This window comes from Tenrec ecaudatus, unplaced genomic scaffold (assembly GCF_050624435.1).
Source record: "Tenrec ecaudatus isolate mTenEca1 unplaced genomic scaffold, mTenEca1.hap1 Scaffold_212, whole genome shotgun sequence".
Taxonomy (NCBI): Eukaryota; Metazoa; Chordata; class Mammalia; order Afrosoricida; family Tenrecidae; genus Tenrec; species Tenrec ecaudatus.
In genome coordinates, this window is record NW_027458364.1 from 234,517 (window position 1) to 248,045 (window position 13,529).

Here is a 13,529-nt window from a genome sequence, read left to right on the forward strand (position 1 = left end):
TTAGGCTTAGGGAGCCCCAGGCCTGGGGCGCCCCAGCCCTTAGGCTTCGGGAGCCCCAGGCCTGGGCACCCCAGCCATTAGTCTTAGGGAGCCCCAGGCCTGTGGCGCCCCAGCCTTTAGGCTTTGAGTGCGCCAGGCCTGGGGCGCCCCAGCATTAGGATTTGGGGCCCCCCAGCCCTTAGGCTTTGGTAGCCCCATGCCTGGGGCGCCCCAGCGTTTAGGCTTTGGGAGCCCCTGGCCTGGGGCGCCCCATCCCTTTGGATTAGCGAACCCAGGCCTGGGGCGCCCCAACCCTTAGGCTTAGGGAGCCCTAGGCCTGGGGCGCCCCAGCCCTTAGGCTTGGGAACCCTAGGCCTGGAGCGACCCAGTCCTTAGGCTTAGCGAACTCCAGGCCTGGGGAGCCCCAGCCTTTAGGCTTAAGGAGCCCCAGGCCTGGAGTGCCCCAGACTTTAGCCTTAGAGAGCCCCAGTCCTGGGGCGCCACAGCCCTTAGTCTTAGGGAGGCCCAGGCCTTGGTCGCCCCATCCTTAGGCTTTGGGACCTAAGGCCTGGGGTGCCCCAGCCCTTATGCTTTGGGAGCCCCAAGCCTAGGGCGCCCGAGCCCTTAGGCTTAGCGAGCCCCAGGCCATAGGCTTTGGGAGTCCCAGGCCTGGGGCGCCCCAGCCCTTAGATTTAGGGAGCCCCAGGCCTGGGCGCCCCAGCACTTAGGATAAGGGAGCCCCAAGTGGGCGCCCCTGCCTTTAGGCTTAGGGAGCCCTAGGCCTTGGACTCCCCAGGCCTTAGGATTAGGGAGACCCAGGCCTGGGGTGCCCCAGCCCTTAGGCTTTGGGAGCCCCAAGCCTAGGGCGCCCGAGCCCTTAGGCTTTGGGAACCCAGCCCTGGGGCGGCCCAGACCTTAGGCTTTGGGAGTCCCAGGTCTGAGGCTCCCCAGCCCTTAGGCTTTGGGAGCCCCAGGCCAGGGGCACCCCAGCCCTTAGGCTTTGGTTGCCCCATGCCTGGGGCGCCCCAGCGTTTGGGCTTTGGGAGCCCCAGGCCAGGGGCGCCCCATCCCTTTGGATTAGCGAGACCCAGGCCTGGGGCGCCCCAACCCTTAGGCTTAGGGAGCCCTAGGCCTGGGGTGCCCCAGCCCTTAGGCTTGGGAACCCTAGGCCTGGAGCGACCCAGCCCTTAGGCTTAGCGAACTCCAGGTCTGGGGAGCCCCAGCCTTTAGGCTTAAGGAGCCCCAGGCCTGGAGTGCCCCAGACTTTAGTCTTAGGGAGCCACAGTCCTGGGGCGCCACAGCCCTTAGTCTTAGGGAGGCCCAGGCCTTGGTCGCCCCATCCTTAGGCTTTGGGACCTAAGGCCTGGGGTGCCCCAGCCCTTAGGCTTTGGGAGCCCCAAGCCTAGGGCGCCTGAGCCCTTAGGCTTAGCGAGCCCCAGGCCATAGGCTTTGGGCGTCCCAGGCCTGGGGCGCCCCAGCCCTTAGGCTTAGGGAGCCCCAGGCCTGGGCGCCCCAGCACTTAGGATAAGGGAGCCCCAGGTGTGCGCCCCAGCCTTAAGCTTAGGGTGCCCCAAGCCCGTGACACCCCAGCCTTTAGGCTTAGGGAGCCCCAGGTCTGTGGCGCCCCAGCCTTTAGGCTTTGAGAGCGCCAGGCCTGGCACGCCCCAGCGCTTAGGCTTTGGGAGCCCTAGACTTGGAGTGCCCCAACACTTAGGATTTGGGACCCCAATCCTGGGGCGCCACAGCCCTTAGGCTTGGGAAGCACCTGGCCAGGGGCGCCCCAGCACTTAGGCTTAGGGAGCCCTAGGCCTGGGGCGCCCCAGCCCTTAGGCTTTGGGAGGCCCAGGCCTGGGGCGCCCCAGCCCTTAGGGTTTGGGAGCCCCAGGCCTGGGGCGCCCCAGCCCTTAGGTTTAGCGAGCCCCAGGCCTTAGGCTTTGGGAACCCTAGGCCTGGGGCACCCCAGCCCTTAGGCTTCGGGAGCCAAGTCTTGGGGTGCCCCAGCCTTTAGACTTATGGAGCCCAAGGCCTGGGGCGCCCCAGGCCATAAGCTTTGGGAGTCCAAGGCCTGGGGGGCCCCAGCACTTAGGCTTAGGGAGTCCCAGGCCTGGGCGCCCCAGCACTTAGGATAAGGGAGCCCCAGTCCTGGGGCGCCCCAGCCCGTAGGCTTTTGTTGCCGAAGGCTGGGGCGCCCCAGCCCTTAGGCTTAGGGAGTCCCAGGCCCGGGGCGTCTCGGTCCTTATGCTTTGGGAACCCCAGGCCCGGGGTGCCCCAGCCTTAGGCTTAGGGTGCCCAAGCCCATGGCACCCCAGCCCTTAGGCTTTGGGAGACCCAGGCCTGAGGTGCCCTAGCTCTTAGGCTTAGGGAGCCCCAGGCCCAGGGCGCCCCAGCCCTTAGGATTTGGGAACCTCAGGCCTGGGGCGCCAGAGCCCTTAGGCTTTGGGAGCCGCAGGTGTGAGGGCCCCTTTCCCTTAGATTTTGGGAGCCACAGGCCTGGGGCGCCCCAACCCTTAGGATAAGGGAGGACCTGGCCGGTGTTGCCCCAGCCCTTTGGATTTGGGAGCCCCAGGCATGGGGCGCCCCAGCCCTTAGGCTTTGGGGGCCCCATGCCTGGGGCGCCCCAGCCCTTAGGCTTAGCGAGCCCCAGGCCTTAGGCTTTGGGAACCCTAGGCCTGGGGCGCCCCAGCCCTTAGGCTTTGGGAGCTGCGTGCCTGGGGCGCCGCAGCTCTTAGGCTTTGGGAGCCCCAGGCCCGGGGCGCCCCAACACTTAGGCTTAGGGAGCCCAGGCTTGGAGCGCCCCAGACTTTAGTCTTAGGGAGCCCCAGTCCTGGGGCGCCATAGCCCTTAGTCTTAGGGAGGCCCAGGCCGGGGTCGCCCCATCCCTTAATCTTTGGGACATAAGGCCTGGGGTGCCCCATCCCTTAGGCTTTGGAACCCCAGTCCTGGGGCGCCCCAGCCCGTAGGCTTTGGTAGCCCCAGGCTGGGGCGCCCCAGCCCTTAGGCTTAGGGCGTCCCAGGCCCGTGGCGCCCCAGCCCTTAGCATTTGGTAGCTCCAGGCCTGGGGCGCCCCAGACCTTAGGATTTGGGAGCCCCAGGCCTGGGGCACCCCAGCCCTTAGGCTTTGGGAGCCCCAGGCCTGGGGCACCCCAGCCCTTAGGCTTTGGGAGCCCCAGGCCTGGGGCGCCCCAGCCCTTAGGCTTAGTGAGCCCCAGGCCTTAGGCTTTGGGAACCCTAGGCCTGGGGCGCCGCATCCCTTAAGCTTTGGGACATAAGGCCTGGGGTTCCCCTGCCCTTAGGCTTTGGAACCCCAGTCCTGGGGCGCCCAGCCCGTAGGCTTTGGTAAACCAGGCTAGGGCGCCCTAGCCCTTAGGCTTAGGGCGTCCCAGGCCCGTGGCGCCACAGCCCTTAGGCTTTGGTAGCTCCAGGCCTGGGGCGCCCCAGCCCTTAGGATTTGGGAGCCCCAGGCCTGGGGCGCCCCAACCCTCAGGCTTAGCGAGCCCCAGGCCTTAGGCTTTGGGAACCCTAGGCCTGGGGCGCCCCAGCTCTTTGGCTTTGGGAGCCCCAGGCTTGTTGCGCCCCAGTCCTTAGGCTTAGGAAGCCCCAGGCCCGGGGTGCCCCAACACGTAGGCTTAGGGAGCCCCTGGCTTGGGAGATTTTAGGCTTAGGGAGCCCCAGGCCTGGGGCGCCACAGCCCTTAGGCTGTGGGAGACCCAGGCCTGGGGAGCCCCAGTCCTTAGTCTTTGGGAGACCCAGGCCTGGGGCGCCCCAGCCCTTAGGCTTCGGGAGCCAAGTCTTGGGGTGCCCCAGCCCTTAGACTTAGGGAGCCCAAGGCCTGGGAGCCCCAGCCTTTAGGCTTAGGGAGCTCCAGGCCTGGGCACCCCAGCACTTCGGATAAGGCAGCCCCAGGTGGGACCCCCAGCTTTTAGGCTTAGGGAGCCCTAGGAATTGGACTCCCCAGCCCTTAGGATTAGGGAGTCCCAGGCCTGGTGTGCCCCAGCCCTTAGGCTTTGGGAACCCAGGCATGGGGCAGCCCAGCCCTTAGGCTTTGGGAGCCCCAGGTCTGGGACACCCCAGCCCTTAGGCTTTGGCAGCCCCAGGCCTGGAGAGCCTCGGCCATTAGTCTTTGGGATTCCCAGGCCTGGAGCGCCCCAGCACTTAGGCTTTTGGAGCCCCATGCCTGGGGTGCCCCAGCCCTTAGGCTTAGGGTGCCCCAGGCATGGGGCGCCCCAGGCCTTAGGCCTTGGGAGCCCCAGGCCTGGGGCGCCCCAGCCCTTAGGCTTAGGGAGCCGCAGGTCTGGGGGCCGCTTTCCCTTAGGTTTTGGGAGCCCTAGGCCTGGGGCGCCCCAGCCCTTAGGCTTAGGGAGGAACTGGCCTGTGTCGCCCCAGCACTTAGGTTTGGGACCCCAGGCCTGGGGCGCCCCAGCACTTAGGCTTTGGAACACCAGACTTGGGGCGCCCCAGCCCTTAGGCTTAGGGAGCCGAAGGCATGGGGAGCCCCAGCCCTTAGGCTTAGGGAGCCCTTGGCCTGGGTTGCCCCAGCCCTTAGGCTTTGGAACCCCAGGCCTGTGGCGCCTCAGCCCTTAGACTTAGGGAGCCCCAGGCCTGGGGCGCCCCAACCCTTAGAATAAGGGAGGACCTGGCCTGTGTCGCCCCAGCCCTTTGGATTTGGGAGCCCCAGGCATGGGGCGCCCCAGCCCTTAGGCTTTGGGGGCCCCATGCCTGGGGCGCCCCAGCCCTTAGGCTTAGCGAGCCCCAGGCCTTAGGCTTTGGGAACCCTGGGCCTGGGGCGCCCCAGCCCTTAGGCTTTGGGAGCCACGTGCCTGGGGCGCCGCAGCTCTTAGGCTTTGGGAGCCCCAGGCCCGGGGCGCCCCAACACTTAGGCTTAGGGATCCCAGGCTTGAAGCGCCCCAGACTTTAGTCTTAGGGAGCCCCAGTCCTGGGGCGCCATAGCCCTTAGTCTTAGGGAGGCCCAGGCCGGGGTCTGCCCATCCCTTAATCTTTAGGACATAAGGCCTGGGGTGCCCCATCCCTTAGGCTTTGGAACCCCAGTCCTGGGGCGCCCCAGCCCGTAGGCTTTGGTAGCCCCAGGCTGGGGCGCCCCAGCCCTTAGGCTTAGGGCGTCCCAGGCCCGTGGCGCCCCAGCCCTTAGCATTTGGTAGCTCCAGGCCTGGGGCGCCCCAGACCTTAGGATTTGGGAGCCCCAGGCCTGGGGCGTCCCAGCCCTTAGGCTTTGGGAGCCCCAGGCCTGGCGCGCCCCAGCCCTTAGGCTTAGTGAGCCCCAGGCCGTATGCTTTGGGAACCCTAGGCCTGGGGCGCCCCAGCCCTTAGGCTTTGGGAGCCCCGTGCCTGGGGCGCCCCAGCCCTTAGGCTTTGGGAGCCCCAGGCCTGGGGCGCCCCAGCCCTTAGGCTTAGCGAGCTCCAGGCATTAGGCTTTGGGAACCCTAGGCCTGGGTCGCCCCATCCCTTAAGCTTAGGGACATAAGGCCTGGGGTTCCCCTGCCCTTAGGCTTTGGAACCCCAGTCCTGGGGCGCCCAGCCCGTAGGCTTTGGTAAACCAGGCTGGGGCGCCCTAGCCCTTAGGCTTAGGGCGTCCCAGGCCCGTGGCGCCCCAGCCCTTAGGCTTTGGTAGCTCCAGGCCTGGGGCGCCCCAGCCCTTAGGATTTGGGAGCCCCAGTCCTGGGGCGCCCCAGCCCTTAGGCTTTGGGAGCCCCAGGCCTGGGGCGCCCCAACCCTCAGGCTTAGCGAGCCCCAGGCCTTAGGCTTTGGGAACCCTAGGCCTGGGGCGCCCCAGCCTTTTGGCTTTGGGAGCCCCAGGCTTGTTGCGCCCCAGTCCTTAGGCTTAGGAAGCCCCAGGCCCGGGGTGCCCCAACACGTAGGCTTAGGGAGCCCCTGGCTTGGGAGACTTTAGGCTTAGGGAGCCCCAGGCCTGGGGCACCACAGCCCTTAGGCTGTGGGAGACCCAGGCCTGGGGAGCCCCAGTCCTTAGTCTTTGGGAGACCCAGGCCTGGGGCGCCCCAGCCCTTAGGCTTTGGGAGCCAAGTCTTGGGGTGCCCCAGCCCTTAGACTTAGGGAGCCCAAGGCCTGGGGCGCCCCAGCCTTTTGGCTTAGGGAGCCCCAGGCCTGGGCACCCCAGCACTTCGGATAAGGCAGCCCCAGGTGGGACCCCCAGCCTTTAGGCTTAGGGAGCCCTAGGCCTTGGACTCCCCAGCCCTTAGGATTAGGGAGCCCCAGGCCTAGGGCGCCCCAGCCCTTAGGCTTTGGGAACCCAGCCATGGGGCGGCCCAGCCCTTAGGCTCTGGGAGTCCCAGGTCTGAGGCGCCCCAGCCCTTAGGCTTTGGGAGCCCCAGGTCTGGGACACCCCAGCCCTTAGGCTTTGGCAGCCCCAGGCCTGGAGAGCCTCAGCCCTTAGTCTTTGGGATTCCCAGGCCTGGAGCACCCCAGCACTTAGGCTTTTGGAGCCCCATGCCTGGGGTGCCCCAGCCCTTAGGCTTAGGGAGCCCCAGGCCTGGGGCGCCCCAGCCCTTAGGCTTAGGGAGCCGCAGGTCTGGGGGCCGCTTTCCCTTAGGTTTTGGGAGCCCTAGGCCTGGGGCGCCCCAGCCCTTAGGCTTAGTGAGGACCTGGCCTGTGTCGCCCCAGCACTTAGGTTTGGGACCCCAGGCCTGGGGCGCCCCAGCACTTAGGATTTGGAACACCAGGCTTGGGGCGCCCCAGCCCTTAGGCTTAGGGAGCCGAAGGCATGGGGAGCACCAGCCCTTAGGCTTAGGGAGCCCTTGGCCTGGGTTGCCCCAGCCCTTAGGCTTTGGAACCCCAGGCCTGGGGGGCCTCAGCCCTTAGACTTAGGGAGCCCCAGGCCTGGGGCACCCCAGCCCGTAGGCTTAGGGCGCACAAGGCCTGGGGCGCCCCAGCCCTTATTCTTAGAGAACCCCAGGTCTGTGGCGCCCCAGCCCATTGGCTAATGAGCCCCTGCTTGGGGCGCCCCAGCCCTTAGCCTTAGGAGCCCCCGGCCTGGGACGCCCAGCCCTTAGGCTTAGGGAGCCCCCGGCCTGGAGCACCCCATCCCTTAGGCTTAGGGAGCCCCAAGCCGGGGGCACCCCAGACCTTAGGCTAAGGGAGCCCTAGGCCTGGGGTGACCCAGCCCTTAGGCTTAGGGAGGCCGAGGCCGGGGACGCCCCATCACTTAGGCTTAGCGAGACTCAGGCCTGGGGCGCCCCAACCCTTAGGCTTAGGGAGCCCCAGGCCTGGGGCACCCCAGCCCTTAGGTTTGGGAACCCTAGGCCTGCGGCGACCCAGCCCTTAGGCTTAGCGAGCTCCAGGCCTGGGGAGCCCAAGCCTTTAGGCTTAGGGAGCCCCAGGCCTGGGGAACCCCAGCCCTTAGGCTTTGGGAGCCCCAGGCCTGGGGAGCCCCAGCCCTTAGGCTTATGGAGCCCTAGGCCAGGGGCTCCCCAGCCCTTATTCATTGGGACCCCTAAGCCTCGGGCGCTCAGGCCCTTAGGATTTGGGAGCCCCAGGCCTCGGGCGCCCGAGCCCTTAGGCTTTTTGAGCCCCAGGTCTGGGGCGCCCCTTTCCCTTCGGTTTTGGGAGCCCCAGTCCTGTGGCGCCACAGCCCTTAGTCTTAGGGAGGCCCAGGCCTGGGGCGTCCCAGCCCTTAGGCTTTGGAACCCCAGTCCTGGGGCGCCCCAGCCCGTAGGCTTTGGTAGCCCCAGGCTGGGGCACCCCAGCCCATAGGCTTAGGGAGTCCCAGGCTCGGGGCGCCCCGGCACTTAGGCTTTGGTAGCCCCAGGCTGGGGCGCCCCAGCCCTTAGGTTTGGGAGTCCCAGGTCCGGGGTTCCCCAGCCCTTAGGCTTTGGGAGCCCCGGGCCCGGGGCGCCCCAACCATTAGGATTTTGAGCCTCAGGCCTGGGGCACCCGAGCCCTTAGGATTTGGGAGATGCCGGTCTGGGCGCCCTTTTCCCTTAGGTTTTGGGAGCCCCAGGCCTGGGGCGCCCCAACCATTAGGATAAGGGAGGACTGGGCCTGTGTCGCCCCAGCCCTTTGGTTTTGGGAGCCCCAGGCCTGGGGGCCCCAGCCCTTAGGCTTTGGGAGCCCCGTGCCAGGGGTGCCGCAGCTCTTAAGCTTTGGGAGCCCCAGGCTTGTGGCGCCCCAGTCCTTAGGCTTAGGAAGCCCCAAGCCTGGGGCGCCCCAACACTTAGTCTTAGGGAGCCACAGGCCCAGGGCTTCCCAGCCCTTGGGCTTTGGGAGCCCCTGGGCCTGAGGCGCCCCAGTCCTTAGGCTTAGGGAGCCAAGGCCTGCAGCGCCCCAGACTTTAGTCTTAGGGAGCCCCAGTCCTGGGCGCCACAGCCCTTAGTCTTAGGGAGGCCCAGGCCTTGGTTGCCCCATGCCTTAGGCTTTGGGACCTAAGGCCTGGGGTGCCCCAGCCCTTAGGCTTTGGAATCCCAGTCCTGGGGCGCCCCAGCCCGTAGGCTTTGGTAGCCCCAGGCTGGGTCGCCCCAGCCCTTAGGCTTTGGCAGCCCCGTGCCTGGGGCGCCCCAGCTCTTTGGCTTTGGGAGACCCAGGCTTGTTGCGCCCCAGTTCTGAGGCATAGGAAGGCCCAGGCCCGGGGCGCCCCAACACTTAGGCTTAGGGAGGCCCAGTCTTGGGGCGCCCCAGCCTTTAGGCTTAGGGAGCCCCAGGCCTGGGGCACCCTAGCCCTTAGGCTTAGGGAGCCAAGGCCTGGGGCGCCCAGCCCATAGGCTTAGGGAGCCCCAGGCCTGGGGCGCCCCTGGCCTTAGGCTTTGGGAGTCCCAGTCCTGGGGCGCCCCAGCCCTTAGGCTTAGGGAGCCCCAGGCCTGGGGCGCCCCAGCCCTTATGCTTTGGGAGCCCCAGGCCTGGGGCAGCGAGCCTCAGGCCTTAGGCTTTGGGAACCCTAGGCCTGGGGCGCCCCAGCCCTTATGCTTTGGCAGCCCCAGGCCTGGGGCGCCCCAGCCCTTAGGTTTAGCGAGCCCCAGGCCTTAGGCTTTGGGAACCCTAGGCCTGGGGCGCCCCAGCCCTTAGGCTTTGGGAGCCCCAGGCTTGTGGCGCCCCAGTCCTTAGGCTTAGGAAGCCCCAGTCCTGGGGCGCCCCAGCCCTTAGGCATAGCGAGCCCATGCCTGGAGTGCCCCAGACTTTAGTATTAGGGAGCCCCAGTCCTGGGGCGCCACAGCCCTTAGTCTTAGGGAGGCCCAGGCCTTGGTCGCCCCATCCCTTAGGCTTTGGGACCTAAGGCCTGGGGCGCCCCAACCCTTAGGCTTAGGGAGCCCCAGGTCTGGGGCGCCCCAGCCCTTAGGCATGGGAACCCTAGGCCTGGAGCGACCCAGCCCTTAGGCTTAGCGAACTCCAGGCCTGGGGAGCCCAAGCCTTTAGGCTTAGGGAGCCCAAGGCCTGGGGAACCCCAGCCCTTAGACTTTGGGAGCCCCAGGCCTGGGGCGCCCCAGCCCTTAGGCTTATGGAGCCCTAGGCCAGGGCCTCACCAGCCCTTAGGCATTGGGAGCCCTAGGCCTGGGGTGCTCAGGCCCTTAGGATTTGGGAGCCCCAGGCCTCGGGCGCCCGAGCCCTTAGGCTTTTTGAGCCCCAGGTCTGGGGCGCCCCTTTCCCTTCGGTTTTGGGAGCCCAAGTCCTGGGGCACCACAGCCCTTAGTCTTAGGGAGGCCCAGGCCTGGGGCGCCCCAGCACTTAGGCTTTGGAACCCCAGTCCTGGGGCGCCCCAGCCCGTAGGCTTTTGTGGCCGAAGGCTGGGGCGCCCCAGCCCTTAAGCTTAGGGAGTCCCAGGACTGGGGCGTCTCGGCCCTTAGGCTTTGGGAGCCCCAGGCCCGGGGTGCCCCAGCCTTAGGCTTAGGGTGCCCAAGCCCGTGGCACCCCAGCCCTTAGGCTTTGGGAGCCCAAGGCCTGAGGTGCCCTAGCTCTTAGGCTTAGGGAGCCCCAGGCCCGGGGCGCCCCAGCCTTTAGGTTTTGGGAGCCTCAGGCCTGGGGCGCCAGAGCCCTTAGGCTTTGGGAGCCGCAGGTGTGGGGGCCCCTTTCCCTTTGGTTTTGGGAGCCCCAGGCCTGGGGCGCCCCAACCCTTAGGATAAGGGAGGACCTGGCCTGTGTCGCCCCAGCCCTTTGGATTTGGGAGCCCCAGGCATGGGGCGCCCCAGCCCTTAGGCTTTGGGGGCCCCATGCCTGGGGCGCCCCAGCCCTTAGGCTTAGCGAGCCCCAGGCCTTAGGCTTTGGGAACCCTAGGCCTGGGGCGCCCCAGCCCTTAGGCTTTGGGAGTCACGTGCCTGGGGCGCCGCAGCTCTTAGGCTTTGGGAGCCCCAGGCCCGGGGCGCCCCAACACATAGGCTTAGGGAGCCCAGGCTTGGAGCGCCCCAGACTTTAGTCTTAGGGAGCCCCAGTCCTGGGGCGCCATAGCCCTTAGTCTTAGGGAGGCCCAGGCCGGGGTCGCCCCATCCCTTAATCTTTGGGACATAACCCTGGGGTGCCCCATCCCTTAGGCTTTGGATCCCCAGTCCTGGGGCGCCCCAGCCCGTAGGCTTTGGTAGCCCCAGGCTGGGGCGCCCCAGCCCTTAGGCTTAGGGCATCCCAGGCCCGTTGCGCCCCATCCCTTAGCATTTGGTAGCTCCAGGCCTGGGTTGCCCCAGACCTTAGGATTTGGGAGCCCCAGGCCTGGGGCGCCCCAGCCCTTAGGCTTTGGGAGCCCCAGGCCTGGCGCGCCCCAGCCCTTAGGCTTAGTGAGCCCCAGGCCTTAGGCTTTGGGAACCCTAGGCCTGGGGCGCCCCAGCCCTTAGGCTTTGGGAGCCCCGTGCCTGGGGTGCCCCAGCCCTTAGGCTTTGGGAGCCCCAGGCCTGGGGCGCCCCAGCCCTTAGGCTTAGCTAGCTCCAGGCATTAGGCTTTGGGAACCCTAGGCCTGGGTCGCCCCATCCCTTAAGCTTTGGGACATAAGTCCTGGGGTTCCCCTGCCCTTAGGCTTTGGAACCCCAGTCCTGTGGCGCCCCAGCCCGTAGGCTTTGGTAAACCAGGCTGGGGCGCCCTAGCCCTTAGGCTTAGGGCGTCCCAGGCCCGTGGCTTCCCAGCCCTTAGGCTTTGGTAGCTCCAGGCCTGGGGCGCCCCAGCCCTTAGGATTTGGGAGCCCCAGGCCTGGGGCGCCCCAGCCCTTTGGCTTTGGGAGCCCCAGGCTAGTTGCGCCCCAGTCCTTAGGCTTAGGAAGCCCCAGGCCCGGGGCGCCCCAACACGTAGGCTTAGGGAGCCCCTGGCTTGGGAGACTTTAGGCTTAGGGAGCCCCAGGCCTGGGGCGCCACAGCCCTTAGGCTGTGGGAGGCCCAGGCCTGGGGAGCCCCAGTCCTTAGTCTTTGGGAGACCCAGGCCTGGGGCGCCCCAGCCCTTAAGCTTCGGGAGCCAAGTCTTGGGGTGCCCCAGCCCTTAGACTTAGGGAGCCCAAGGCCTGGGGCGCCCCAGCCTTTAGGCTTAGGGAGCCCCAGGCCTGGGCACCCCAGCACTTCGGATAAGGCAGCCCCAGGTGGGCCCCCCAGCCTTTAGGCTTAGGGAGCCCTAGGATTTGGAATCCCCAGCCCTTAGGATTAAGGAGCCCCAGGCCTGGTGTGCCCCAGCCCTTAGGCTTTGGGAGCCCCAGGCCTAGGGCGCCCCAGCCCTTAGGCTTTGGGAACCCAGCCATGGGGCGGCCCAGCCCTTAGGCTTTGGCAGCCCCAGGCCTGGAGAGCCTCAGCCCTTAGTCTTTGGGATTCCCAGGTTTGGAGCGCCCCAGCACTTAGGCTTTTGGAGCCCCATGCCTGGGGTGCCCCAGCCCTTAGGCTTAGGGTGCCCCAGGCATGGGACGCCCCTGGCCTTAGGCCTTGGGAGCCCCAGGCCTGGGGCGCCCCAGCCCTTAGGCTTAGGGAGCCGCAGGTCTGGGGGCCGCTTTCCCTTAGGTTTTGGGAGCCCTAGGCCTGGGGCGCCCCAGCCCTTAGGCTTAGGGAGGACCTGGCCTGTGTCGCCCCAGCACTTAGGTTTGGGACCCCAGGCCTGGGGCGCCCCAGCACTTAGGCTTTGGAACACCAGGCTTGGGGCGCCCCAGCCCTTAGGCTTAGGGAGCCGAAGGCATGGGGAGCCCCAGCCCTTAGGCTTAGGGAGCCCTTGACCTGGGTTGCCCCAGCCCTTAGGCTTTGGAACCCCAGGCCTGGGGGGCCTCAGCCCTTACACTTAGGGAGCCCCAGGCCTGGGGCACCCCAGCCCGTAGGCTTAGGGCGCACAAGGCCTGGGGCGCCCCAGCCCTTATTCTTAGAGAACCCCAGGCCTGTGGCGCCCCAGCCCATTGGCTAATGAGCCCCTGCTTGGGGCGCCCCAGCCCTTAGCCTTAGGGAGCCCCCGGCCTGGGACGCCCCAGCCCTTAGGCTTAGGGAGCGCCCGGCCTGGAGCACCCCATCCCTTAGGCTTAGGGAGCCCCAAGCCGGGGGCACCCCAGACCTTAGGCTAAGGGAGCCCTAGGCCTGGGGAGACCCAGCCCTTAGGCTTAGGGAGGCCGAGGCCGGGGACGCCCCATCACTTAGGCTTAGCGAGACTCAGGCCTGGGGCGCCCCAACCCTTAGGCTTAGGGAGCCCCAGGCCTGGGGCACCCCAGCCCTTAGGTTTGGGAACCCTAGGCCTGCGGCGACCCAGCCCTTAGGCTTAGCGAGCTCCAGGCCTGGGGAGCCCAAGCCTTTAGGCTTAGGGAGCCCCAGGCCTGGGGAACCCCAGCCCTTAGGCTTTGGGAGCCCCAGGCCTGGGGAGCCCCAGCCCTTAGGCTTATGGAGCTCTAGGCCAGGGGCTCCCCAGCCCTTATTCATTGGGAGCCCTAGGCCTGGGGCGCTCAGGCCCTTAGGATTTGGGAGCCCCAGGCCTCGGGCGCCCGAGCCCTTAGGCTTTTTGAGCCCCAGGTCTGGGGCGCTCCTTTCCCTTCGGTTTTGGGAGCCCCAGGCCCGGGGCGCCCCAACCATTAGGATTTTGAGCCTCAGGCCTGGGGCGCCAGAGCCCTTAGGATTTGGGAGACGCCGGTCTGGGGGCCCTTTTCCCTTAGGTTTTGGGAGCCCCAGGCCTGGGGCGCCCCAACCATTAGGATAAGGGAGGACCTGGACTGTGTCGCCCCAGCCCTTTGGTTTTGGGAGCCCCAGGCCTGGGGCGCCCCAGCCCTTAGGCTTTGGGAGCCCCGTGCCAGGGGTGCCGCAGCTCTTAGGCTTTGGGAGCCCCAGGCTTGTGGCGCCCCAGTCCTTAGGCTTAGGAAGCCCCAGGCCTGGAGCGCCCCAACACTTAGGCTTAGGGAGCCACAGGCCCAGGCCTTCCCAGCCCTTTGGCTTCGGGAGCCCCTGGGCCTGAGGCGCCCCAGACCTTAGGCTTAGGGAGCCAAGGCCTGCAGCGCCCCAGACTTTAGTCTTAGGGAGCCCCAGTCCTGGGGCGCCACATCCCTTAGTCTTAGGGAGGCCCATGCCTTGGTTGCCCCATGCCTTAGTCTTTGGGACCTAAGGCCTGGGGTGCCCCAGCCCTTAGGCTTTGGAACCCCAGTCCTGGGGCGCCCCAGCCCGTAGGCTTTG